The 26,146-nt window shown below is 34.4% G+C and overlaps 1 long non-coding RNA gene across 2 annotated transcripts; it reads left to right on the top strand.

Annotated features, from left to right (window-relative positions):
* Positions 1–1,509: 1,509 nt before the first annotated feature.
* Positions 1,510–17,478, top strand: LOC127868790 (uncharacterized). Of its 2 annotated transcripts, XR_008044246.1 has the most exons (8): positions 1,510–1,695; positions 2,587–2,757; positions 5,136–5,306; positions 9,609–9,737; positions 12,998–13,221; positions 13,592–13,748; positions 13,922–14,142; positions 14,856–17,478. It is a non-coding gene; the product is annotated as an uncharacterized LOC127868790 (long non-coding RNA). The 2 variants fall into 2 exon arrangements; XR_008044243.1 differs by lacking the exon at positions 1,510–1,695 and having other exon boundaries at positions 2,554–2,757.
* Positions 17,479–26,146: the final 8,668 nt, after the last annotated feature.

Raw genomic sequence — 26,146 nt, forward strand, 5'->3', positions numbered from 1 at the left:
GACCTTAATCATCAATAACAGGGACTTGTTGACAGATTTCGGCATGTTTTAAATTTTCTGATTAAATACTTAAAATTGATTAATGCACACAACAGGACTAAAAAGCTCATGGAAAAAAAACAAGAATGAAATAAAAGAAAGAAAAAAAAGTATTTAAAAAAAGTTAACCGCACCTGGGATCGAACCACTGAGTACCTATTATGAACCTACTCTGTCATTAATTTGTGATGATTCTGATAACAAATCTATTGGGTTGTGATAATAACATCGGTGTTGCTATAAATATATCCTCGGTTAAATAAACTGCCGCAACACCCCTAAGTATTGTTCACATTAAACCTTTAAATAAAAGTGTCGCTTTAACTATTTTCCGTGCTTAACTTAATAAGCCGCGAATCGTTTGCTAAAAACAGTTAACAAAAAGGGCTATATGTTCTAATTCTTAATGAAATACAAAAATAACTATAACATAATTAATAACGTCCATAAACACACACGGCAAGATCAAAGTTTTAATGGAAAACTAATATGACATTCCACGTAAATTATTATTTTCGTCTAAATACTATATAGAGAGAAGCAATGTATTTATAACCGACCAATGAGGTAACATTATACAACTTTCAATTTACACAGTGCTATATAGCAACAATATGGAATTTGAACAGTGGTAGTGTTTTAAGGTCTGGACTATCATTTCTTGTAAGTTTGTATAGACATTCTTCTAATGCAATTAGTAAAATAATGTTTATATTTAATGTTTAATAATTTATTGCATGATTATTCTGTGCTGTTATATGAATTTGGTGCCGTTAAAGCTTTCGACATGAATTCATGTCGGAACGATGCTATTGCAAAATAACGTTAAACGATATGAGGTCGATGAAAATCGACCTCATATTTATAGGAGTACATGAGTATATAACCTTAGCTTAGCACGCATATTGACTGCTTATGATTCCAACACGATAATCTATTTTGAAACGATTTGCTCAATGATTAACATTTTGTCGGAAAACCTTATAATTTATTTATTTATTATATTCTTTTCAAACCTTTTCACGTGGAATTTGATTGTATTGAAATCGTTCGATGTATTGCCTGTGATTGGTTCATATGACACACTGTATTGAAATAGACTATTGAATGACATAATCTTACAGTGGGCGACATTATTAAGTGTTGCTATTTATAGCTGTTAACTTCTGCGTTCAAAGCGAATACATAGTTATATATGTGTTTATGCATGATTATTAATGAGAAATACGTCTTAAAGGTAAGTGTCATTTCTTTAATTGTAAACTTACTGATGAATGGGAAAACATGCTTGATTTTAATGTCCTAAAACCAATAGTGTGATATTACAATTGTTTATTACAAGTTAAACAACGCCATTCTACCTCGTATCATTTCATCATGCTGTAAAATACTTGAGCTTTTAAAATAGATGGCAGGTTTACACAGTTAAAAACAAACACATCAATACATTAAGCATATCATATAACGATAGCTTGATATGTTAACCCAGTTTCAACATTAACTTACACAAATGTACATAGAGTCTCGCAAAATCGAAAACAAAACCGAGTGTATTAAAACCTTAGCAAATTACTAAGAAAGTGGACATTTAAACTGTTAATGTTTCGCTAACATTGGAATCTCTATTTTTCTGAAAACCATTTATTGGGAAAAAAGGTAAATAGTTTAGTATTTAATTGTTTCGTGTGTTATATTTTCTATTTTAAGAAAAAAGGAACAACGAAAATGGGTCCGACAACTTTCCGAAAACTAATGGAAGTGGTTAAGCGTATGAATTTAAGCTGAAACGCATTCGTTTTCATTAAAAATAAAAGGAGTGTAAGTGTTTGAGATACGATTATGGAATTTGGGCTAACCTGGAAAGATGTTAAGAAAAAAATATCTTAACATTACATTAATACCAACAATGTCATCGTTCGTCAGTAGATGCAATCAATCACGCTGCGAATATATAAGAACTCACAAAAAGTTCAATATTGATTAACGTAAATGTGAAACAAAATAAACTATTGCACCAATGAAAGAAAAGGAATAAATAGTGTTCATAAAACAGTGATTGCGATGACACCTACGAGTTATAAATTACTAATAGCTAAAAAACGCTTATTCAGTCATTACCTTAACTTAAACAATATTCAATTTACGCCACCAATTAGCCCGCTCAGACTACCGGTTTGATTCAATGTTAACTATCGTGAAGACCATTTATGCAAATGCTATAGTTTGACAATAAGATTACCGCGGTTTACCGTGTTGTGATATATGATAATTAACAGTATAGGTAATATATTTTCGCAAGCTGTCAAATAATAAAAATACATTGTCATCAAAAATGTTTAGACACTATTAGATATAAGCCCATATCTTAATGAGCTTTCCTTAAAAATCGCGATACAAGTTTGAACTTAAATGTGTTATCGTAACAAAAAGAGGAATGGTATTCTTATGATATACATGAACGTAGTTTCTATCTACCTCAAAACTCGAATGGTTCTAAATATTTACATCGATTTATTTCCAATCTTGTTTTTCTAATAAAACAAACAGTATTAACGACCATCCAATGATGATTTCCTAAAACACACCATCAATACAACAAGTGCAACTCACAGCGGCGACAAAATGGGACAAATATTTTCGTCACAAATCCCTGCTCACGAACTTGCCACTTCGTCCACTTCTGAATCAGCAAATGTACAACTTGTGAAGTTGAATAAGGTATGATTTGCAATCCCTTGAACTTTATGATAGTTATTGGTGAGTTTTTTATGAAATTATATGGGAAGTTTTAAGAGTAAAATAGATTTAAACCGATTGAATACCATTGTATGGATAAAGAAGGTGATTCCAGTTATACTTATGTAAGACTTAAAGCTGTGATACACCCATTATACATGTTCTGATACGGAGGATGTATATTTTATTTCACTAAAATACAGTTGTACAGTAGTGCACCTTATTAAACATATTTTAGTGTAATTAACCATATACAGAATTAAATTCGTTATTAACAATAAAAATGTTTTTATGAAAAAAAATAGTTAAGATGTTGTTAGGACTATGCTAGGAATTACAATCATGGCTCTTAATTTTACGGAATTTCTAAGCACTAGTTTACGTCGTCAATAACTCAACAAAATTGCGTTGTTATTACGTATTACTTTGTATATTGCATTCCCCTAAACTTTTCGAATCTCCAACGAGTTTAAAAATGTGTGTTAATACCTCTTTCCCACAGTACAGTTTCGTTAAATAAGTACAAATGTAACACATTATTAGTGATATTGTTATTATATATTTAAATCTATAACAGTATTTGATTCAATATAAATTAGTTATCCTTTTATCCATATAGTGATATTTCCTCATTTTAAGCCTGACTTATATGTGCAAAGTATCGATTAGGAAAATAAACACTATCAGTTGGTAAATTATTATTTGATATCGTCTTGACAGAACATAAAAAATGTACAACACAAGAAATATAAATATCACAGCCAAAAGACGGTTTAACACATTTCAATTGTTGATAGGCGCGCCAAACTTTCTCCCTCCCTCTACCTGCATGCCTGCCTGCATGCCCGCCCGCCCGCCCGCCTGTCTGTCTGTCTGTCAGTCTCTCTCTCTCTGTCTCTCTGTCTCTGTCTGTCTGTCTCGTCTATCTGTCTCTGTCTGGTGTTGCTCTCTCTCTCGTTGTATATGTCTGGATGCTCTATCTCTCGAGAGAGAGTAGAGGAGAGAGAGAGAGAGAGAGAGAGAGAGAGAGAGAGAGAAGAGAGAGAGAGAGAGAGGGAGAGAAGAGAGATCGAGAGAGAGGAGAGAGCTCTCTATCTTCTCTATAGATCGAGAGAGAGCTCTCTATCTCTCTCTCTCTCTCTATCTCTCTCTCTCTATCTTATCTCTCTCTCTCTCTCTATCTCGATCTCTCTCTCTCTCTCTCTCTCTCTCTCTGTCTATCTCTCTCTCGCGCGCGCGCTCTGCTCTCTGAGGTCGCTTCTCTCTCTCTCTGTCTCTCTCTATTGTCTCTCTCTGTCTCTCTATGGCTATCTTGTCTCTGTCTATCTATGTTCTAGAGAATCTAGAGAGAGAGAAGCTAGAGAAGCTCTCTCTAGATCGAGAGAGAGAGAGAGAGAGAGAGAGAGAGAGAGAGAGAGAGAGAGAGAGAGAGAGAGAGAGAGAGAGAGAGATCTCTAGAGAGGGGGAGAGGTCTCTGTTCTCTCTCCATCTCTCTCAGATCGAGCTCTCATTCGAGAGAGCTCTCTCTCGCGCTTCGAGAGAGTCTCTTCTCTCTGCTCCATTTTCTCTCTCTCTTCATCTTCTTGGTTGGTTTGTCTTAGATCTTCTCTATCCCTCGGTCTGTCTCTCTCTCTTTTTCTCTCCCTTTCTCTGCGATGAGCGATCGAGCTCTCTGCAGCGCTCTCGCTCTCTCTCTCTCTCGCTCTCTCTCTCTCTCTCTCTCTCTCTCTCTCTCTCTCTCTCTCTCTCTCTTCCCTCTCTATCCCTCTTTCACTCTGCCTCTGCCTATTTCTCCTTCACTCTCTCTATCTATCTATCTCTCTATCTATCTATCTATCTATCTATCTATCTATCTATCTATCTATCTATCTATCTATCTATCTATCTATCTATCTATCTATCTATCTATCTATCTATCTATCTATCTATCTGTCTATCTGTCTATCTATCTCTTCCTCTCGCTCATATAAGCCCGGAAAAGATGTAATGATATGTTTCGATTATAAAGCATTAAGTGTCAAATAGTTCTTGCAAATACATGTATTGAAAAGCATCAGAGAGAACTCAAGTTTAACTGCAAACCGGTCAATTTCAAACCCATTAACAATCACAGCTTATTCTACATTATCTTACAAAGACAATTTTCATAAAATAACTTGCTATACTAGTTATAAATATAAATAAGTTTGAACCAAAGTATCTTCCGATTTGCCACGTCGTTAGCGAAAGTCAACACAAGCACATCCGGTTGATAGTTTTCATTTACGTCTTTTGTCTATTAAATGTAAGCGTAAGTATGCGTTTGATCAATCGTGCTACTATATTTTCGAATATAAAATATAATGCATTGCCTGTTTCAGTCAGCAGCTGCACGCCTTGTGATAGCGATCGACTTCGGTTCTTTTGCAAGTGGATACGCATACCAGTTTTTGTCAGAATTTGAAAACAAGCCATTGGAAATGCATATCAACACGCGTTGGAAACACGGTGGACAATCTGCGAACAAAACCCAAACAGCACTACTATTGAAGGTAAATTGTGATACATTTTGTTTTATATTATAATACCTAAGATATAATGCAATTAAATGTTTTGCCACATGGTGTATTGCCTGGTCGATAAGATCATTTGGAGCTGGACTACAACTTCAACTGAAGGTTCGATCCCCTTTCCGGCGAAATAACTGGGAATTGGTCATGAAATTATTTGTACGGCAATTCTTCCCATATTTCTGATTCAAATATAATTATTTTCACTTACTGGCATATGTCATCTGCACTTAGAACTGGGAGCCGGACTTCCGATAACAAATTTTGGTCGGCACGAGACATTTTGTATCACAATTAGTATTTTTGCAAAGTCGCAATTACAATCAAGACAATGAAACATATATTAAAACAAGTATGCATGATGCAATTCCATGTAAATCAAAATATTGTTTAACACAAAAATATCTTACCGAACTCATGTTTCCTTTCTTTGTTTACGATTATATTGTGTTGTTTGTACTACGTCATCATTTGCGTACTCTACGAAAGAAGCCGGGAAACATCGGAGATAGCGAAAATGTACGGAAATTGCAAAGTTGTAAACATTTCTTCAAATTATGAAACGGGTATATCTTCCATAATTCTTGAAAACGTTTCACCAAAGTTGTGTGTGTTATGCCAAAGTTGTGTTAAGAGTACCTGAAATCCGGTAAAAATTAGAACAATTTATATGAATAATGATTGGATTTGCCACCTTTAACGAGCCTTTAAATCACGATACTGCTCACTTTTTATTACATCGTTAACATCTTATTTTCATAATATATTTTTTACAGAAAGTCCGGAATTATATCGGACTTTTTTGAACTACACATGCTTAGTATAATGTGTGACCAGTATACAAACAACAAAACTATTTTAAGCACATGAGTACTTCTGTAAGTACTCTTTTGTAACTTTATATTATTTCATAACATCAAATAGAATAACAATGAGAATGACAATTGCAATAGTTTTATTTGTACTGATAGGCCTCCGGCAACATATACAAACATACCTGCAGTAATCATGAGTATATGCATTGTTTACAATATTAGTAACAGTAATGGTTAGACGTCTTAAGTGAAAACGAATATTATTTATAGATATAAGTTACACGTATTTTAACCAATATCGAAGGAGGCGAGTGTTATCAATTTATTAAGTACCATATTTTCGAATTGAACAGTATCGTCCAAAATATACTCAATATACGAGTTTGGATAAACGGTGCCTTTAACAATGTGACATTTGAGTAGATAAGAATCGGTCTGACTCAATCAAGCTTTTAAAGAATTTATAATATTAGCCTTTTGCACAATTATTTATATCCACTAAAAGGTTTTGCTTTACACAGTCAACAGTCTGTTATGGATTTTGTTTAACAAGGCAACAATATTTGCAAGTTTATCAGGAATCCAGGTGTGACCACACTCGAACAAAAATAGAACATGTCTTACATAGCCCGCGTTACTCGACTAACGTCAACTAAGCGCCGTATCGTTAAGTACAACAACTAAGGGTATCTCAAAGTAGCTATCTGTGTCAGAGTTACCCAGTATTTTACATACTTGAACATATAGTAAACGTTTAGCGGTAAATGTACACATTCTGCTTTCGCTGATATGTTTGTTACGTTTTGATTCTAACATGCTAACCTCTTGCAAAACTGAAATTTGTACGCTTTCTATTGCGCAGAATACAGAAATATAGCTTCGACGATTGTATCGAATAATTTAAATGCTTCGCGGTGGTGGATTTGCCAAACATGTTTGGTAACAAAAGATTGAGTCGGCTTATTATTTTCCTTGTATGGATAACGTATTCTTTGTTTTCGTCCAGCAAAATGTAGGTGTACGGATGGACCTTAGATGCCTGAAAACGAAACGACTCCAAAAGCCGTTTTATAATTTGTTAAAAAACCTTACTATTACCGTCTAAATGGACCACCATTTCTAAACACCATAATTTTCGATTTGTCCAAATTAAGCCGCATAGCCGCGGATTCGAAGAATTTCTTTATGCAATTTATCTGTATCTGCAGTTTGAAAGGGGTTTCGACGGATGTTGCAAAGCCGTCTGCAATTAACAGTGCCTGTATTTCACCTACTTAGTTCGATTTAAAGATTCTTCTTAAGCAGTGTTGCTTCAAGTGAATGACAAGGTAGTTGACAAAGAGCGTAAACATCGCGCTTGAACTGACGCAAAATTGTGTCTTGTTCTGTGAAAACTGGGCTTAATTCATGTGCGTTAAGTGTCGTCCCAGATTAGCCTGTGCAGTCCGCACAGGCTAATCAGGGACGACACTTTCCGCTTTAATGGTATTTTTGGTTGAAGGAAGTCCCTTCTTACCGAAAATAAAGTTTAAGCGGAAAGTGTCGTCCCTGATTAGCCTGTGCGGACTGCACAGGCTAATCATGGACGACACTTTACGCAAATGAATTAAGCCCAGTTTTCTCAGAACAAGACACATTTATTTATGGCAATGTATGTGTATTGTATCGTTGTTCAATCTATACATGTCCCGTCTAGTCCTAAAGCAACGTAGCTTTGTAATGATTTGAGCTGGTCAAAATTGCATTATCAGTGACTCCGCAGTATTATATATACTAGTGTCTAATTGCTCTTTTAGAATTTAATACATTTCGTAAATATGACCATCATTAGTGTCATAAATCAAAATATTTCCTCCAATTATCTGGATCAATAACGTCAGTGTTGCAGTACTCTTTGTCACTAGCATTTTCAATATTTATCCGTAAAATACCTAGGGCTTTTACTAATATCAATCAGCACATATCTCAGTTGCCTCTTAAGAGACATACATTTTGCGTGACATAAGTTTTTGAACACATTTTTACTTGTAATATATAGGTCTTAATCATGTTTAGAGTTAGTGCAGCGTATGTTTATTTGTACTGGTATTGCGTTTGTTTGTTTTAGGTCTTGGATAAGAGCGCGTCACAAATTTACCAGCGTTTCTAACTAATGTCACACTGCCATTCAGACTTTTTCCATATTCATACCAGTGGTATTCATACCCAAGTCAAATAATTCTTCGAAAGTGTGTTCAAAGACAGCTTTTGTAGACTCTTGCCAGTTGAACATGTCGAACGGTTTTCGGTATACATCGTTTATATCTAGTTGATCGCCCTCAACGCATTCTAGTGTCTAATGCTATTAACGAGACTTTAGGCAAATGGTCCGAAACGTCTTCAGTGTCAACTTAGAAGATAATTATTACCTTAAAAAGTGCCATGAACGCTATAAAATAGTCAATTTTGCTAGATCCACCACTTGCTGTTCCCGTAAAGTTACCATGGGCATCTGCAATTGTATATGAACCTCGTTGGTGCAACACAAGTCTATTAGCGAAAGGGCGAAAGAGTTATGCCTGCTGTCCCTGCTTTTACGCCTCATACAAAAGTCATCTTTGGGTACGGAACATTGCCATTATAAAAATAGTTAAAATGTCATCTTCGTCAATATAGTCTGAAAAGTCCTTTATCCGCGCATTTAAATCGCAACCAATGTGAAACATTAGGTCTCCTAGTTCAGATTCTATTAAACATATATTTCATACAATCATTCGATTCCGTTGCTGTTTGCATTGTCATATAAAGATCGGAGCAATATACGTGAATAAAAAATATATATTTTCATGAACTTGTGTTCAATACCTTATAAATACTTTCATATAATTTTAATTAACCACGGTTTTATGAAGACTGGTACTCCATCAGCACCTCTGTTGCCCCGAGTACCGATTCTTGAACTGTCAAAAGCGTACTGAATTCGTCATTGTTCAGCTGCCATGTTTCGCATATACATACAATATCGAATTCTTCACAGAATTGCTTTACTATCAAATCAAAGAGTTCTCATTTTCTGTAATATTCAATTGCCTATAAATAGTGTAAAGTAGTTTCGCTTCTGTTTGTGTATGCGTATCGTTACAATCGTTTCTCGATTGAAAACATTCAGGTTGTGTTTCTTGACGTTTTGCTCAAGATTCTCATGTCTTATTAACGATGCATTAGCTTGCCTTCCATGGTGTTGACCTTTCTGTTAGGCTGCTGACTTGTTCAGTTAATTCTGCGTTTACCTTTTTCAGATATTTATTGTCTTTTACAATTTTGTTTATATTGGAATCACACTTATTATCAAATTGATTAACGTTTTTATAAATTCAGTTAACAAGGAATTTGAGTCCCTATCTAAATCTTCGCGCGTAAAACCTCGTGTTACCTCGTTAATTGATCAAATGCAATCTGTACATTTGGCATATGTTTTGGTATGACAAAGCCTGACCTTTTGCTGGGAGAGTTTGGATATGCAGCACAACGCAAGTTCAGAACCATTCATACAAACGAGAAGGATGGCGACAACTGGTACTATTTCGAGGGCTTTAAAATGACTCTTTACCACAATCGTGTAAGTAGACTGAAACAAGATAGTTCTTGAAATAGAAACGAAAATGACAGTGACGAGCTTAAATAATGATATGACTTCGCGTGTTTGATCAGCTTGTATTCAAATTGTCTTTGAACTAGTTTATACAATACGCTAATGTAATTGCCCGTTTCAGTGCGGTGCCACAATCGTTAATCATTTATTGCTTTGTGTTGTGAGTATCTTTTTTATGGTAGTTTTGTATAGACAATCAGTCGATTGACACAAATATATGCATTGTGCATAGTATTCTATTAATATGTCTTTAGTTCCATAAACATAATGCATTTTACTAAAATTTCGTCATTACTGTAGTATTAACAACTACAAGTTAAATTCAATTTTATAAGAATGAATACATAAATAAAACCATCTTTTAATAACTTTTGTATCATACATTTTTAGCTTATGTCATGGTCCTGTGTCCGTCGTGCGTGCGTGCGTGCGTGCGTCCGTGCGTTAACTTTTTCTTTATACATTTTCCTCTCCTAAACTACTGGTCCAATTCTGATGAAATTTCTCAGGAATGTTCCTGGGGGTAAACCTGTCCAAATTTGTTCAAATTATGCTCCTGGGGTCAAATTTGACCCTGTCCCGGGGGGTCAAAAATTGAAAATTTGCTTATATAAGGCCTATTTTGTGAAAACTTAAAAAATATTCTTGTCCATAACCATTGGGCCTAGGGCTACTAAATTTAGTATGTAGTGACATCTTATAGTCCTCTACCAAGTTTCTTCAAATTATGCCCCTGGGGTCAAATTTGACCCTGCCCCGGGGGGTCAAAAAATTGAAAATTTGCATATATAAGGCCTATTTTGTGAAACCTTAAAAAAATGTTCTTGTCCATAACCATTGGGCCTAGGGCTACCAAATTTGGTATGTAGTGACATCTTATAGTCCTCTACCAAGTTTCTTCAAATTACGCCCCTGGGGTCAAATTTGACCCTGCCCCAGGGGGGTCAAAAAATAGAAAATTTGCTTATATAAGGCCTATTTTGTGAAAACTTTAGAAATCTTCTTGTCCATAACCATAGGGCCTAGGGCTCCCAAATTTGGTATGTAGTGACATCTTATAGTTCTCTACCAAGTTTCTTCAAATTACGCCCCTGGGGTCAAATTTGACCCTGCCCTGGGGGGTCAAAAATTGCAAATTTGCTTACATAAGGCCTTTTTTGTGCAAACTTGAAAAATATTTTGTCCATAACAGTATGGCATAGGGCTACCAAATTTGGCATGTAATGACATCTAATAGTCCTCTACCAAGTTTGTTCAAATTAAGCCCCTGGGATAAAATTTGACTTTTCCCCAGGGGTCACACAATTGAACATATGCTTATATTGGGCCCATTTTGTGCAAACTTTAAAAATCTTCTTGTACATAACCATTGGGCCTATTTCTACCAAATTCGGTATGTAGTGACATCTAATAGGTCTCTACTTAGTTTCTTCAAATTATGCCCCTGGGGACAAATTTGACCCTGCCCCGGGGGTCACAAAAATGAACATATGCTTAAATAAGGCCTATTTTGTGCAAACTTTAAAAATCTACTTGTTCATAATAATAGAGCCTAGGGCTACTAAATTTGGTATGTAGTGATATCTAATAGTCCTCTACCAAATTTGTTCATGACTCGCAGATGACCTCCTATTGATTTTCAGGTTAATAGGTCAAAGGTCAAGGTCACGGTGACCCAAAATAGTAAAATGGTTTCCGGATGATAATTCAAGAACGCTTATGCCTAGGATCATGAAACTTCAAAGGTACATTGATCATGACTCGCAGATGACCGCTATTTATTTTTAGGTAACTAGGTCAAAGGTCAAGGTAACGACGACCCAAAATAGTAAAATGGTTTCTGGATGATAATTCAAGAACGCTTATGCCTAGGATCATGAAACTTCATAGGTACATTAATCATGACTCGCAGATGACCCCTATTGATTTTAATCTCACTAGGTCAAAGGTCAAGGTCACGGTGACTCAACTTAGAAAAATGGTTTCCGGATGATAACTCAAGAAGGCTTACGCTTAGGATCATGAAACTTAATAGGTACATTAATCATGACTAGCAGATGACCCCTATTGACGTTCAGGTCACTAGGTCAAAGGTCAAGGTCACGGTGACTTTACACAGTAAAATGGTTTCCGGATGATAACTCAAGAAAGCTAATACGCCTAGGATCATGAAACGTCATAGGTACATTGATCATGACTCGCAGATGACCCCTATTGTTTTTTAGGTCAAAGGTCAAGGTCACAGTGCCAAATAACGTATTCACACAATGGCTGCCACTACAACTGACAGCCCATATGGGAGCATGTATGTTTTACAAACAGCCCTTGTTATATTTTGAGATGGTGCTTTACAAAGAAAGATGCTACTATTGTATTTGTTATAAATGTGTGAAAGGCTCTTAAGAAGGAACCAGAGATTATTAACCCTTTGCCAAACACTAACAGGATTTTACAGGTTTTTAGCTGACGACTTTATAAATAATTGTGATAAAAGTAGAAATTGCTCAAGGTGAGCAATTGAAATATCACAATTATTTCCACCCTACCTGATCATTTCCTTCAGATTCCATTACAATTTAATTGTCGTCTGCAACCTCTTTCAAATTGGGACAGTCCAAAATGTGTCGTTTGGTAAAGGGTTAAGGCATTTTGATTCATATGGGTCTTGTGAATCTGTTTCAAATCAAATGCATAGATTTGATCTTCAGCATCTAAAAATATGTGAAAAAGAAAGAACGACAATATCTTTTGGAGAGATAAATGTACCTACGTTATAAGCAAAGGACCTGTGCAACAATTCCCGGGCTTTTTAGTCTGTTTAGTAAACACGGTAGTAACTTTTTCCATATATAAAAATGCTAACCCTTCCAACTTTAAGCGCCCAGTGGGACGAGGGATAGAAAGAGAAAGTCACATGCTTGAGTTTATTTCAACCCATGCGCATTGCACGTTTTTTTCGCATAAAAAACAGTGAAGCGATACAGGGCCATCATGGCCCTCTTGTTTAATATTAAAATATAAACTTAAAAGAAGGTATGTATAGATTTTAGTTGAAACATTTAACGAATCAGGCACTGCAACATTCCATACATTAAATTATATATTATGTGTGCGTTTAAGTTTCATAGATGTTTATAACTGGCATAAACAAGTATTGGACATGAAAAGTAGATTTTACACATTGTTTATATTGCAAAAATCGAACAAACATAATTAAGTTAATACAGGACAACTTAAGTTCAAATAGTACAATAGAAGATGTGAAAGGTCGACATGTGCCTGCTACACTTGTTTTCGGGAGGTCAATACAGTACATTAAAGAACACGTACTCAACAATATGCGAGAGAATGGTATGGCGTACATTGAAGATGTACAAAGTGGGTGATCACTGTCCCTGCCATATGGACAGATCGTGCAAAAGGCTTGATGAGAGAAGCGGCAAGAGAAGTGGTAAAGCTTATTAAAATTAATGAAATTCTTTTTGAACAATGCCTTGGAAGCAGATAAAACCTTATTTAACCTTTTTCGTATCGTTATTTGGAAATGCATATCACAGTTGTTGTGAGCAGTTGTTATTTTTGACAGAGTTAAGTGTGATAGGTTGTTGGTCATATATTCGTCTTTACGAATTTAATAATACAGCTGGTCTATAACATGAGACGACGAACAGGTTCAGAGGACAATGCCAATACAATTAGAACACAAAGCGCTTATGCAAGATACTTTTGTATTTCATTAAGGAATATATTTAAAAAACAATGTTGTTATTTAAACAATTCCTTGTTACTGTTAAATGCTATCAATTCGAATCATCTTGTAGGCTGGAATTCGGTTAAATAACTTGACGATAGAACCCGAATGTGCTGCCATCTACTGCAGTCATCTTACCCGAAACCAACTTGAAATTCAGGACGATGAACAACAATTGCGTTACATTAAGAAACCTGGCTCCGTTATCATAGTGGTCGATATTGGAGGTAATTTGTGTCGTACTTAATCATTTATATTCTAGTTAATAATAACTTACGAATGTTGCGGTGTTATATTAAGTCAATATGTATAGTTTTATTTAAGAAAGGTTAGCATATGTCGTGTAATCAATGAAAACTGTCATGTATTGTCGTGTTTTCAAACATGTTTTACAACATAGGAGGGACTGTGGACGTCACCACTGTGCGAGTAAGAGAAACAGAAACTCTGGAGCACGTGCATAAGTCAGGAGGTGGGCCGTGTGGCGGAATGAAAACTAATGATGAGTTTTTCAGAATGCTTGAACAAATCATAGGTCAAGATGTCATGGGGGAGTTTATCAAAGAAAACCTTCAAGATTACTTCGATTTAAAAGCGGACTTTGAAACAGCCAAGCGTGAGGTACATTACTTTCTTTCCAGATTAGTAATATCTAGCACATCATGGCATTTTATATTAACTATTCGCGTCTGTTCAAGTCGTTTAGCCTCATAGTATTCAGATATAGATTTGTTTCCGTCCACACAGCTCAAACTATATTATGCAAAAGCAATTTGATTTGGATCAGTTTTTAAGTGAATTTGGACACTATTTAGCCAGCTATTTAAATATACAAGTTAAAAACTGTTTTCTATATAGAAAGGAGTGAGCAAAGGCGCAGAAAAAATGGGACAGCATATTTTGTTAGTCTAAATGAAAATATTTCTGTCTAAGACATTAACAATTTATAAAGTGCGATTGTGAGCTCTAAAACTTATATAACCCAGTGTTAGTTCGTGAATATATTTGTTTGAGATCGTTACACGCTTCTACTTATTTTGCCTATCTAATGATATGTGTATGATAAGTTCGTAAAATATGTATGCTTCATCAAAATAATAAAATTTCGCCTTGGTGAAATATAATCGACATCATAGGCGCAATAAAAACTAAACAATATTTGTATGTTACTTTACGGTTTACATGAACTTCAAATTCGACGAACATTAAAAAAAAATTCACTACGTGTTTGAAGGTTATTCGGTCACGTATTCGCACAGCCAAACAGTTTAGAAAAATAAATAATAGAAAAATAATAATACGTTGATACCGTTCTTCATGTTATCAATATACAGGTTTTGGGACAGGACACGGATGAGCGATTCAATGTACGACTTCCAGCTCCTCTCAACAAAATATGGGAACGCAAATGAAGACAAAACATCAAAGATTTATTACAAAATGCAAATATTCCAGGGATAAAATTTGCCAATTCGCGCCTATATTTTCCTATGGGTGTTATTTTGGATTTGTATGATGAATGTACCAAAACTATTCTTCAATCTCTCAACGGCATTTTGTCTCATCCGGACGTTGAAGGCTTGCCGATTTCCGCTGTATTGGCGGTAGGAGGTTTTGCCGCGTCTGACTATGTGGTCAATGCCTTGCGAAATGGGCTTAGCCAAAGAGGAATCCGTGTACTGCGACCAAATCAAGCCGAAATAACCGTCGTTAAAGGCGCAGTTCCATTTGGACAGAAGGAAGACATTATTTATTCACGAATAATGCCTTACACATACGGCGTTGGTTGCGTGATTAATTTCAACGAGCGACACAGAGCGGATCACAAGATTGAAGATGGCGGAAAGGTCTTGGCTGTAAATTGCTTCAGGAAATACGTTTCCCGCGGCCAGACAGTAAAGCTTGGGGAATGGATTGGTCAAAAACCGTACTACCCAGATGATGACGCGCAAAGTTCAGCTTCAATCCACGTTTTTGTCTCTGATAAAACGGATCCGACGCATATTGATGAGAAGGGATGCAAGTGAGTTGGGAAGTTTGATGTTAAAATACCAAAGTCTTCTCCCGACGACCAGAAAACACGAGCTGTACAGGTTGCGTTACAATTTGGAGGCACGGAATTGCAGGTGAAAGCAACCAGTCATGATGGAAAAACGGCAATTGAATGGTTACAATACAAATAAGTTGGGTGATTATAAATATTCAAGCTTAAAAACAAACGTTTTTAAAATGCAGCTTGATGTGCTCTGGAATCTTTTTCTACTACTAAGCCGGCAAACTTAAATTCGTTAAATGCCATATGTACCCTTTGTTTTAAGTTTATGCGCGCGCGAATAGATTTTTTTCAGTTTGTGATACAGTAATATATAAAATATGCGAATTAATAGACAATTCAATAGTAGTTATGGACATATATTTTGCTTGTGAAGTAACGAATATAAATATAATTAACTTTTATATATAAATATTTCAGTTTTATCCGAACTCTACACGTTTCGCATGTATGTAATATGACGTATATATGATATACTAAACATTTTTACAAAAATCACGACTTAAGACTTAAGGTCAAACGTTTCTTTTTGGTTTGCGTCATAAACAATTCATTTTCAAAACTGTGTTGGTAATAAGTTTGATCTATTTCACTTTGATGTCGCTGCGTAAACTTTGGATTACTCTGTTCATTTTTTCTCCGTTAAATCCTGTTATAAACTAATATAATATACTAAGTTGTATCAGGAAAAATATGCATATGAAAAGCGTTGTTGTGAGTGTTACCGAAAAGGGTTCTATTAATACTTCAAAATGGCTTGGGATACAGCGCAAGGTTGGAGAACGAATGTTTAATGGTAATATCAGTTTTTGTTTAGACTTAACGTGTATGAAAGCAATTTTTTTTTAAGAAGAAAGGGGGTCATAACAATGTAAATATACTAGAATGTCAAAACATGTATTTTTATTTTATATTATTTTATGTAAATATGATAGATTTTTTATTCTTAATACATTTATTTCATTGCCGTTGCATGTTTGGCTTTCGCTAATATAGGCCTTATAAAGGAGAGTCGTATATAAGTATTCAAATCATGCCCTTGTATAAAAAAATAGTATGAACTTGATCAACAGCGATTACTTAAAATGTACCGGAAATGTTGTTTAACGTCAGCTGGTCAAATGACATATCTTCGTTAAACTACCTGCGAATATGCGAATAAACACAAAACGGTTTGTATTACTGATAGGAAATTCTATGTGCAATCAACGTCTAAGCTGTGGTCAAATCAAAGCCTGTTGAGAAGGCTCGTTTATTTCTCAATACATCTCCACCCAAAACAATCCTTACACAAAGTGTGCTTTTTCCTGAGAATATCATAAGAATGAGCAATTGATAGTATTTTATACTTCTTAAACATTTTTTATCTCGGGTCGAAAATTCAAGGTCGTTTTCTTAAAATAGGTGCAAACAATAAAAGGTATTTTAATGTTCGTCCGATGAAAGGTTTGGACCTGATTATTAAGAATCATTGAAAAGGCCTGGTACCTGGCTTTTCTAAGATAATAAACATATGTCGCCGGGTGATGAAAAGTGTTAAGCCAGTCCGGAACTCGATTCCCGAACCTCCCACTCTCAAAGACAGTACTCTACCGGGTGAGCTAACCGTGCTTCTAACACTTCTAAATCACTAAGCCCGCTTACGTTCGGTACCGTTACGTTCTCCCCTGCCAAGTTGGAATACGTACTCGACTTCACGAGTCCCGACGAACCCACGGGTACTTTCTTTGGAGAACTGATTGTGCCACGGTCCCACGTTTGGCGCCATGGTCGCAGGACGTGAAAAGTGCGCAGCCAATCTAGGCCTCAGTACCTCTCGCTTACAAGGCGAGTGCTCTACCATTGTGTTGCTTAATTGTAAAACCATTTTCTTTATACATGGTTAATATATAGAGAATAATAGGTTGGTGACGTGGATGGAGAATGGTTATCTGGCAAGTCGGAGGAAGTTCGGCGAACCCGATAAGATCCTCCGACGAGCCAGATAACCATTCTCCATCCGCGTCACCAACCTATTATTATATATATCCTGTCACATTTACAACATTCGTTGAAATGTTTCTAAAATATCTAGTCTTCGATTATTTTGTGTTTAAATATTTAATATGGGAAAAAAACACTCGAACAAAAAAAATTGTGACGCACGTCATGCAAAACGCTTAGGCTAGCTTTCATCTTGTTGAACAACACATAAATCGAGTCAATTGTTATTAACTCAATACACAAAGACTAAATTATGCCGTTCAAACAATAATGTTTAAACAAACAGTACTTTACATTTATTTTGTTGTTTTTTTTAAATTGAAATAAAGTATATTTTATTAAAAGAAAATAGTACAGGCATGCGCATGCGCGGAGAGCAACTGACGGATATTTGAGATCACGTGGTCATCTAGCCTAATATCTTTTGGGATATTAGGTTACCTGGTTATCGGGCTGCTTTAAAGGCATGTGACAGGATAAATAATGTAAATCACGATTTTTATGGGATAATAGATGTAGTTCAGCTGATCCACACATTTGCACGTTTATAATTTGACTTATACTCGGATCACTTCTCCCTTTCCCGTGAACTTAAATGTTCAATGTCGATCTCGTGCATCGAATGATTTACTTTCAAAGTTTTTACATCTTTGATATTTAAATTATATATACTGTCATTAATTAATATTTGTTTCATGTAACTATGTTTTATTATTTCCATTATGCATCGTTGTTTTAGTTATATTTTGTAGTGTTTGTATTTTAATGGTCATCGTTAAAATGCACCGGGTCATGCATTTCTTGTTTTTGTGTATTATTTATAATATTATTATTCATTCGATGCTTCACTTTCATCGAGTGTACATATTTCATATGGTAGTGATATATAATATCATTAATAAATGTATATTTAAGCCAAAACGAGTTTTTCTTCCACGATAGAACCTACAAAATATAAAGTCCGGCAACACATAGCACACACTGCAATAATGTCGGAAGTGATGTTTTATTTGCAGTATGGCAAATTTAAAAAACACTCGTTCATCAACAAATAAAAGCCGTACTTATGAAATTATACGTTAAATGCTTAAAAACGAAGTTTTTTTGTTTGCAATAACTGGTTTTTGCCTAAATCGAGGAGACCAAAAGCGAAGTGTATTCCGGATTAAATAATCTAGTTAAAAAAATGAATGGATTAACTTTTGCTAATTTATTTGTTGTTGTGTTGAAGAAATATTTGTTCCACACTGTGACAGGCAGTGTTAGGTAAAACAAATGGTAGAAATTAAAGTTTTGAACGAATATGACCAGTGGTATGCTTATGTTTAATTTCGTTTGTTACAACAAACTAATTCAATAAAAATATGGATAATACGTGTTACATGGTGATATGTCCAATCAAATGATGTAAATGTATAATATTTTATAACTGACACATATTTTGCCGCTTGACAGTTAAACTATTTAAATTTATTTCTTAATAGAAAAAAACATGGGTCAAAATGTTTCGTCCCCATCCACTTCCCAGCAACATACTTATTTAAGGAATGGTTTTGGTCTGTTTAAGCACACGGCCATCCAGGCGTTTTGTCGATCGCCATAGTCTAAAAATGCGACAAATGTTCGAAAATGGCTACACATTGTTCAAAGTGGCTAATCTCAATACTTACTTTGCTTATCTGTTTTACGTTTGGTAAAGTATTCGAGCATGTGTAGTCAACACATTGTGTTCAAACAAGCCGCAATGTTATTGTTATCAGTTCATTAATTGGCCTTTTGTTGCACATGATAGTGGCATCCTGTGAAACATCATATCTAACGTAAAAGCATCTGTTTCACGCTTGTTAAGGCACAACAGACTCGATTTGTTTAATTTTTTTTATTAAAATATAAATGGTATTGGTCGCAATATGTTGATTGAAAATTCAAAATAATAATGAAAATTTGAAATAAATATCGGTTTATGCGGAAATGCGGTTTCTCTTGATTCCAAAACGATTTCTGACTTAAGAACAAAGTCTGTCCTCAGCCATGATGATTGTTACCAATGTAGAAGAATGGACACTAGGTATGTAAACCAATTGTGGTAGTGCGGTCTCGTTCGCTTACGCAAGTGAACCGGTCACGGGACGGTTACGAGTTATTTAAGCACTTATGTAATACGGAAATATTTATCGAGTCTAATTGAAGAACGCTTATTTCCGGTCAGGATGACACCACTGACTGGTTGTAATTCAATTAACTAAAGGCGTCCAGTCAGATACGCCTGAATACACTCAAAGAACTAATCTATGAGTGAAAACCAAAGCAGCTTTAACGAAAATAACTAACTTTTATTCTAAGAACAAGGAAAATCAAGAACAACGACCGAGAATTAAGAACAGGTACAAGCCAAGTCTAAAGAATCTAAGTATCGTTAAAACTGAACAAAATACAACAAATACCTTAATGAATGTAAAAAGAAGTTCACAATATGCCAAAAAAACTGATATAAATATTAGTAACTGTGAGTCTAGAAGTTGCTTCAAAAATTGAGTTTAGAAAATAAGTCTAACTTAATCTAAAAAAACACAATTTATGGAGAGTGGAAAACTCCAGTGACTCAAATGTAAAAAATAAGAAGAATTTACAAAAGTTATTTCGAACAAAAGAGTCTTTCTAATTTAGAAAATGCCAATTACAACTTAGCTAAATAATGATAATAATTTGGAAAATAATGCCAAAATGTCTTGACGCTGGTCTTACAATAATTTAGAGTTTAATTAATTGATTATTTATAAAATGTCCCACCTTTTACTTAGAGTTGTTACCTTTTTAAGAAAGCATCAAGAAGTGATTATAACAGCCAAACAGCTTATTTTATACAGTTCTGAGAGCACTGGCAGAACAGTCTTTTTCCCTCAGAACAGTCCATTTACAGACATTTTGATTGGTTAAAAATATAATCTCTACCCATAGATTAAAACATAATAAAAACACTCAAATCAACACTTTTATTTAAATTAAACATAACCAACATACTTCTATTAAAATATGCAAGTTACGCATGCATTCAGTTATCAAAAACACACCAATAATCAATTATCAATATCTCAGCTCTGGGGAACTCTGCAGGGGTTTTCTCAAAGATGGCTTATCAGTTATAGTACCCTTTATTGATTAATGTGCAACAAACTGATAGCAAATGTGACAAAACGATTATTACAGATTTACACATGAAATAACAACTTAGCCAAAAATGCCATTATACTAGAAAAATATGCATTTTGAAGTATTTACCCTTTAAGTGTTTTGAAACCAAGGGGTCTAACAAATTCCAGAGCTGAACTAAAAATACATTAGAGAACCTGAGTCAGCGAGCTAAACCAGGGAGATAATTACTGCAAAATTATTTACAGGTTGTCTTTCTTTAGGCTATCTCTTAGTTGATAGGCTTATCATAAGTGCAAATGACTATAACAGTTATGTTAATTATGAAACATCTGTGTTATGAAAATTTACATATTACAGTTAATGTTACATAATAAGGACATAATAAAATAAAACTTTACTACAACATACAGATCTTGTTTGGGGCGAATATTTTGCACTCTGCAAATATGGTGTTATTTCGATACTTTCATACATTTTCGCGACCTAATAATTTATTTATATAATTATTTTCAGTATACGATTGACACATTATTGGTTTAGCCGGTTCGATTTTGTGCGGATATAACAAACTTCAAATTTTTAAATGATCAAATTATATTTGAAATTATTATTCAATTATAAAAACTTCACATAGCTCAAAACTGACTTTTTTCTACCAGTGAATGTATTTATTTAAAATAGCCTCGATCAAATAAACACATGGTTTGATATGCACATAATATTCAATATCAAGATTTAAGTTATATGGTTTTTCAGAATGGTAAGATACGGTTATACCCATTCTAACTTATTGATCCGCATAAATATATGTTTAAATAACTGCTTTTTATTAATCTTTTGTCGTGTCAGTACATTTAAATTGAAACAAGTTGAATTGCTTTCATTACAGGTTTACCCTCCAAACATTCATGCAAAATAGCCCTATTAATGAAATGGAATCGAATTACAAGCACAGTATATGTATTCGTTGTCAGTTTGAATTTTTGATTTCTTGTACACCTAATTAAATGATATTAAAGTTGTGGTCTAAAAATATTAAGTGTTAAATAAAGCAATTTACAGTCAGATTCTGCAAATAACTATGTCCTTGTCAAAGATTCAATAACTGCTCATGACTATTCATAAAAATCGTAATCAGTTGGATGTCCTTTTCAAGAAATGATTAATGGAATGAAGTTCATGAAATCAAGTTCCTTTAACTTAAGTTTTTAAAATGTAAGTTTGTGAAAATCAAAAACATATTTGAAGAATTATGGTCCTTTGTCTTTTTTTCACGGTAGAATGTTTCAATCGTGTTAGCACTACTCTTCCTTACCTGCATGGTGGATTATCATGAAGGAAGGTTTTTGGATGCAACCGATTGCATGCAATTTGTTCAAGGGTATATGTCTTCTTTTTTAGCTCCACTGAGCACCACGTGATCGTATTTTGCCAGGCGAGCCTCGTCCGTTGTCTATCTTTCGTCGGCATTCTTTGCCCTGTGTACACTCTATAGGCTTAATTAATGTTTTGATCTTCATAAAACTATCGTCAGAAGTTTTATGACAATAATATCGTGAATGAGTTCGAAAATAGTTTCGGTTGGTTGAAAAACATTGACGCCAGGGTGTGGGAAAGTTTTCCTTAATGGCTTTAGTAAAATTTAATTATCAACTTGGTCAGAATATTTGTTATAATGATTTGTTTTATGAGTTCGAGATTGGTATGTTAAAAAACATGACTACCAGGGCTGGGGCATTTTTACTTAAATGGCTTAAGTAAAACCTTGCTTATACTCTAAAAGTCACATCTATAGTCTAATCATCATGAAACTTGGTCAGTATATTTGTTCTAATCATATCTTGAATGAGTTTTAAAATAGCTCCGGTCTGTTGAAAAACCATGCCGGCAGGGTGCGGGACATTTCTCTTTTATGGCTAAAGTAAAACCTTGTTAACTCTGTAGAGTTCACATGTATGTTCAAATATTTAAGCAACTTGGTCTGATGGTCTGAAAATTTGTTCTAATTTGCGCTCGGCTGAGTTCAAACATGATAATGGTTCTTCAAAAAACGTAGTCGCTAGAGGGAGGTGCATTTTTATGTGTATGACTTTACTAAAATCCTGTTATAACTCTAGAAGTCAAATTTTAGTCAAATCTTTATGAACATTGGTCAGCACATGATTTTTATGATATCTGGGCTTGGTTTAAAAAGGGTTCCTGTCCGTTGAAAAACAACGCCGTCTGGCGGTGGAGATTTTCTTTTCTTATATGGCAAAAGTTAACCCTTGTTAACTCTATAGACGTCACTTTTATACCCCAATCTTTAAGAAATTTGATCAGAACATTTGTTCTAATGATAGCTCAATTTATATAATTCAGTGACGCCCTGCAATTTCATATTTCATTTTAATATGAGGCAAATATCCTGATGAAATAGAAACCATGTATGCATATTATTTTATTTAAACTTTAAATTGAATCTATTGACAATTCCATTGCAGGAAGTAATAAAGTTTATTATAGAAATAGGAAATTAATATTTTTACAATTATGAAAAGTGCAACTGTAAAGTATTCATAAATTGAACTTTTATTAGAATACTGAACGTTAAACGTTGACATTAACTTATAAAATTGAAGCCGTGAGTTACTTCCTGTTTATACACAGCGTTAAAAACTACATGCCTAAGTATTGTCTTACATTTTGGTGAACTTTAAGTCTGAAGTTCACATTAAATTTGACATAGTTACTGTACTAATGGACTGTGAAGCATTCGTAATATTGCCTTTGAACTTGATTTGTGTGTGATAGTAATGTTTACTTCGTAGGCTCATTTTAAACCTAGCTGCATGCGCTGTTCTGTGGAAACATTTTACCAAAAATATACTTAAACTTTTTAAACATAAAGGCTTTACTTTATACACAGAATAACAAAATGGGGACAGGTTCATTTTCTAGTTTTGAAAAACGTCCATCTAGGGTTGACGTATTTCGTTGCACATCCTGTGAGGAGTAGAATCTTCATAAATCTGCCTACATTTATTGTGAGACGTGTTTAAGCTTATATTGTAAAATATGTGTTATCCGTCATAGTCAGTTGTTTAAAAAACATGTGGCATTTAGTAGGGAAGAAAAAGAAAAATGGCCAGGTTTCAAGGAGGCGGAGGATTTTCTTAAGAAGTGTGAGGTACACAAGGATAAAACTTTGACAGAGTTTTGCGGTGAACACAGTCACCTTTGCTGCTCTGATTGTGTTGTAACAATTCACAGGTACCTGAAACAAATGCATTCCTTTCGTTAGTAATACTAAGATAACAATACTTCTTATTTTGGTCATTTTGAGCAACATAATTTTAGTATTCGTTGTTTTGAAATTAACATTTTTTCAAACATATCAGAGTCTTTCAGTTGTATTTGCGAACGTTCGTGTTAATAACTCATCTAACGCATTTAAGCACACTATTTGTAATTTTTTTTAGTGGGCGGGGGGACTCATAAAGTAAGAAAATGATCCCTCTTCTTATCTTTAGTTAAGGTTGAGGAAAAATATTTTTAGTAAAGCCGGCGGCTAAAACATGTATATTAATCATATCGGAATGAGGATACCAAGTTATCTATTTTATTATACTTATAACTCATAAATGCACATAAATATTCATTGGCAGTTTTCATCATTAGTGTCATTTCGCACACTTATTTAGAAACATATCGGTTTGAGTGTTTTATTTGCTGGTTTTAGCCTGTCAATTTTGAATCTGCATACAAGCATACCTTATAAATTGGGATTGCATGAGATCCAGGTCAAGGTAAAAAGGAAAAAAAAAGTCCCGCTCATTATTAAGGTAAAGGAATACAGTATTTGCAATTAAAGTGTATATTTAGCATGCCATTGTATAATATGATTATTAACAATAATACAAAACTAAACTAATAAATTCTGTTCTAACTGGGGCATCTATTTAATATATGCACAAATCAGATATAATTTTGATGAGATGTCGGAACGATATCTTAATCATTTTTTGTATGCGTTTACTCGTATTCATATCCAAATTGTATTGTGAAAATTAAGTAAACGAACATGTCCCCAATTGTCACACAAGAGATTTAGTGTACATTGGTTTGCTGTTAGTTCGTCTCACAATAGTATGCTAGTTAAAACATACACTGTTGACTGACACGAACCACTGGGAAAATATTTTGGAGCAATCAAGATAATGCCACATATATTGAAAAATAATTATTTAGCAAGTTATTTTAGTAAAAAAGGTTTCTTTTGTAAAGCCATTGTTTTCAATATGGCAATTTTAAAATAGTTTGTGTTAGGGTTATAAACATAATTACGCACTCCAGTTTGCAAGGATTTCATTACGAAATCAAGTTTTAGAGGACGTGGATCAGGATTGAAGTATTCCATGTAAAAAACACAAATATATGCCATACCATTTGGGTAAAAAGTACAAATACGCCTACAGCTTAAAATAGATATCACCGCGGTGACGAAATTGTTACCGCGGTGACAATTGTGTCACCGCGGTGATATCTTTTTTGTCACGGCGGTAACAATTTTGTCACAGCGGTGACAAATTATGACTGTTTGTATACGTTTATGCCTGCTTTTACATTTATTTGTTTGGGTCAGTTTTCAATCAATCATTTTCCCCGTAACAAACCGACTCTCATATATCAAAATCATGTCAACCTGTATTTTGATGTCGAGTGTGGTCTACAAATGTATAATTTCTCATACATGGATCTTTAAAAAAATAAAATAATAATACTTGATTAGTTTAGTTGATATAGATTTATTCATAGTACACCAGCATTTTTGTAAAGAGTTTTATAGAGATCGCAAGCTGTTTGTCACACTTATCGATTTGAGTAAATAAATGGTTAGTGAATCGTTCATTTAATTTGTTAACTTACACTTATTGGCATATCATCTGCTTTATCGCAATTAGATCATAGGGAATCCATTGTTAAAGAATTGTGCTATTAATCCTGTATCGCTTGTTTAATGGTCCACTGCCTTCACGGTATACCCGGTTTTATGACACTTATCCGTCTGTAAAAAAACGAACAGAAGTTGAGACAACGGAAAATAATCAGATTTCTGAAATTGTCACCTAGATTAATAATTCTTTATTTAGTTATAATTATATATACATAAAGTGACAATTCATAAGTTACAACGAATAAAGCTTCAATTAAAATATTCGCCGATTTGCCGTTTTGCAAGACGTTATTTCATTGGTCAGTTTGATTTAGCTCTTATCAAACACTTTGGGTCAGACAAAGTATCACAGTAGTGGTGATATCTATTTTTAGCTGTTGGCGTGTATGTTCTTTTCACCCAAAGGGTACTTCATACGAATACACTTTAAAACTCAGACTGTTTTGCCAAAGCCATTGTCAGCTGTGCTGCTCTATTTGCGTTGAACTTTATCACATGCA

This window comes from Dreissena polymorpha, chromosome 1 (assembly GCF_020536995.1).
Source record: "Dreissena polymorpha isolate Duluth1 chromosome 1, UMN_Dpol_1.0, whole genome shotgun sequence".
Taxonomy (NCBI): Eukaryota; Metazoa; Mollusca; class Bivalvia; order Myida; family Dreissenidae; genus Dreissena; species Dreissena polymorpha.